General features: G+C 39.6%; 1 long non-coding RNA gene across 3 annotated transcripts; it reads left to right on the top strand.

Annotated features, from left to right (window-relative positions):
* Positions 1-512: 512 nt before the first annotated feature.
* On the top strand, positions 513-3,350 carry LOC147958539 (uncharacterized). Of its 3 annotated transcripts, none has more exons than XR_015610958.1 (4): positions 513-1,138; positions 2,072-2,184; positions 2,381-2,596; positions 2,689-3,350. It is a non-coding gene; the product is annotated as an uncharacterized LOC147958539 (long non-coding RNA). The 3 variants fall into 3 exon arrangements; XR_015610957.1 differs by having other exon boundaries at positions 2,671-3,350; XR_015610959.1 differs by having other exon boundaries at positions 2,293-2,596; positions 2,671-3,350.
* Positions 3,351-3,936: the final 586 nt, after the last annotated feature.

The following is a 3,936-nucleotide window of genomic DNA, read 5'->3' as shown; positions in this document are numbered from 1 at the left end:
GGTTGTGTGTGTACACTGTCAACAATATTTCCAGAAACAAAATAATCGTGTACATCCTTGTTTGGGGAAAGGTGGGCTGTATAAGCATGGACATTAATCTTCATTTTTTGTGCTATATAAGCATGGACGTTAGGTAGTCAATTTAGCCACATATAGAATTCGTTAGAGTATTACATTTAAATGGCTGACACAAGGTTCAGTAGGAATTTGTTACAGTATTACATTTAAATGGCTGACACAAGGTTGAGCCAGATATAAAAGGTCACATACCATTTTAGTTGTAATTATTCAAATGGCTGACACAAGGTTCAGTAGGAATAAAATTATGGTGTTCCAAATATGCAGCGGCATGACTAAAGCTCAAATTTCTAAAGTGTTTGTCGTGCTTGCCGTAACAGTGTAGATCTTTTCACATTTTCTGGATTTATTCATGCCCGTGGAGTTTTTGTGCCCATCATATGTAGATATTTTATTGGTAAGTTTGGATGTTGTAGACTGATGGTGATGATGTTTATGCATCTAGGGAACCATGGAGATTTTACCATGTGATATTTCCTCAAGCAAACTAAGTTATTTTGCAATTTGCTGCTCAAGTTGTGGCTCTTCTGCACGTATGTCATTGTGGTCCTTTCCACTATATTTATTTGACGTATATGCTTCCAGACAATAACTTAGGTTTTGTACTACATGGTAAATGAAATGAAATTTCTAATATGCTAGAACGTACAATGGTAATTGTTAGTTTCATTAGTATTTCTCGGCAAACCCTCGTTCTTTCTTGGTCTGCTGAAAATAATTGTTATCAGTTTTTCTTTACATTGTCTATAGATAAAGTGATGTTTTTAAGAGATATTTCTGTAACATGAGCAATGGTGCTTACTTCTTATATCCCATATATTGTTGAATTATGTGCTTATGAGGCAAAACGGTCATGGCGGTCCTGCACAAGTGGATGAATGACTGGAAGGGGCGGCACCACGACGGTTAAGGTGGTTTATACCCAGCCGGGGAGGACGACCCCCTGCAATGGGCACGGAAAGATGTTGCAGCAGCGAACGAGGAGGCGGAGATGCGCAAAGCAAAGTAGGAAAAACATGCTCTGGTCCTCCTCCAAGCCCGCCGGCGACTGCCTAACATGGTACGAGATTGTTACCCCCTGCCGCGTCATCATTACTTGAAGTACAAGGAACCTGACAATGCATAATTTCTGTTATATCTACAGTGCTTCTCTGTCTTTGATTATACATATGCAACAGCCAGATAATCTTAAGAAAAGGGCAGGAGAACTGCCTATTCATGAAGCTGAGATTGGTTAAAATTTATAGTGCGTCTCTGAATTTAAAGGAACAAGGCCTATAACCCAACAAGCCAAAGAAACTACTTGTCCTCAATTGCTCTGCTTGCCTACATAATAATAGGCCCTAAAGTTAATCTCTTGCCAAGCTAAATGACCAACATGTTCACCTGGAGACCTCCCTGTAAACGACTGTATCAACTAGACAGTAGAACAAGGAAGTAGGAAGAAGGCAATAAGCAATTCATATGGATTATCCCTGAATGTTATCCTGGAGTCTGATGTACGTAATTTTTTTTCTTGCTTAATTAAATGGCAGAGCTCTAGCCTTTTTCTGCTAAAAAAGACATGGTCATTCCCTTGAGTAGTTGCATAAAAAAACACGGACAAACATGAGAGAAGAAAATAGAAAATATTGTTAAGCTTTGTTTGTTATTAGTTGCATAATGAAGATTGAAATTTGATAGTTCGCTTCCTCTCGATGTCTCCATCTTACTATCTTTGTTTGCAAAGTTAAATAAACCTGTGTCACTTTGAGGCTACAATTAGTGACGATGCCTGACCTACATGATTAGCATACAAAATAAGAAAATGGAATGGTTTGTTACCCTTTTGATTTCTCTGTGGATCAATGGTTACTTTGCATTCAATTTGGACCCATTAAAAAAATCATTTTGCGAAATACCGTGTGGGATAACTTAGCTGTTGAAAATTTGCATGCATATGATTTTCAGTAGAGTTATACAAGTTGTTACATAAATGTTAATTGCCATTTAGATGTAACCAATCACGAGGACTAGGATGTTGAGGAAGATGGTGAATGGGCAGCTCCAACCATATGCAAAAGGAACAATTTCAAATCCTAAGTGCAAGGACCATGTACGCAAAAGGTATAACTGCAATTGTACGACTAGAATGGTAACTGTTCTAGACAAGCGAACACAAACATTGTTGAAGTTGCACGTATGTGTAATTTTTTGTGTTGGGAAAACATTCAGATTGGAGGTGAACGAGGATGACTCAAGCATTACAAAGAACAGTTGGTAAACAATGTACCGGTCTCAGCTGACCTTATGTATGTTGCAGTGTCAGTGCCATACTTCTGTACATAAAACGATGGAACCGGCATCAATCACTTGAACGGGCATGTTGATTTGGTTTTCCTGTCTATGTGCCTTGAGCATTTCTTCCTCTACACCAGGCAATGATTGAGGATTCACGGATATATTGAGATCAACTTTTCGATGCAATTTGGATGATCAAATCACACTACTATCTGAGCATATATAAGATGTTCGCACAGTAAGTTTTAATGTATGATTGTTTTTCATATACCCTTTTACTTTAATCCAGTTCGGGTAAACAATATTGTTTAGGTGATTGTGAAAATGCAGGCTACATTTTTAAATGTTCATAAGGTTTGTGAACATACAATTTACTACATGAAGGATGTGCCTGGCTTCCATGCTGAAGTAGTAGGACTATTTCCACATATGCGAGAGAAGAACTATAATCGGGTAAACTGACCGCACTGGTGCTAATTTTATCCTTTGTTTATTGTAGCCAAAATATGAATTCTGTTGATTGCATCATTTCTTTTGACAGAATCATTCTCGTGTAATTTGTGCAAAGGTACTATCTATGCTTGATCCAATTTAGACATCAACAATTATGTATCTAAAAGCTGGAGTGCTCCTTGAACATTGTACTGTATATATGATTGAAATGAGTTGCATGTTGTCGGTGACGGCGAGTTGAACCAATGGAAGCGGCTGTAATGGTAAGATAGAGAAGATGGCTGTGGGAGAAAAAGAGGGCGGCAGTAATGGTAAAGAAGAGAAGATCATTGATGTAAAAGGAGGACATGTGTTGGACCTAGCATGTCTAAATACAAGCATGTGATCATAAGTATTTTCTTTTCCTTACAAACGAGAGTTGGTTATTTGGCTTCACAACCTCCATATTTCAATTTGGCATGCAACGACATGTACATGCATGTTTTGTCTTCAGGTGAAGACTTTAATTGGTTAGTCTATTAGTCTTTTTTTTTCTAAACGGAGGCAAAAGATTTGCCTCATTCATTAAATAAGAGAGAAGCGTTTTAGAGTGTTACAAATGACCCACATGCCCAGCATGGCAACTACTCGCGCACAAAAATACACCCCGGTTTTTTAGCTCCCGCGAGAACCCAAAGCTTGATGTTGTTGATGATAGCACGGAGAAGCACCAGAGGCGGCGCGCTCTTGCGTCGGAAGACCCAAGTATTACGCTCATTTCAGATTGTCCAAGAGACAAGCATTGTAAGCGAGGCCAAGGCTCGTCGGTTTGGGTTTTGCAAGCAGGTTCGCTTTTCCCATCATTCCAAAACGGATCCATCCAAGTGCCAAGAGGAGGTGTCGATGTGCGCTAGACCGAATTCAAGGATGGCCGAGTTCCATAGCCTTATGGTGTAGCGGCATTTGTAGAAGAGGTGTGCACCCGTCTCGCCAACACGTTTGCAAAGCGGGTAAAGTCCATAGTTTTGCCAACCGCGCCACTCCAATCTGTCGGCTGTCCAAATCTGAGCGTCTATTGTTGTGTGTGTGTGGATGAAGAATGGCCATTACCCTTGCTTAGGAGCATATTTTTTTGTGGGAGGCACG

This window comes from Triticum urartu, chromosome 7A, assembly GCF_056163025.1.
Source record: "Triticum urartu cultivar PI428250 chromosome 7A, HENAU_Tu73, whole genome shotgun sequence".
Classification (NCBI taxonomy): domain Eukaryota; kingdom Viridiplantae; phylum Streptophyta; class Magnoliopsida; order Poales; family Poaceae; genus Triticum; species Triticum urartu.
The sequence above is the reverse complement of the archived record's forward strand: the minus strand, read 5'-3'. Positions and strand labels throughout refer to the sequence as shown.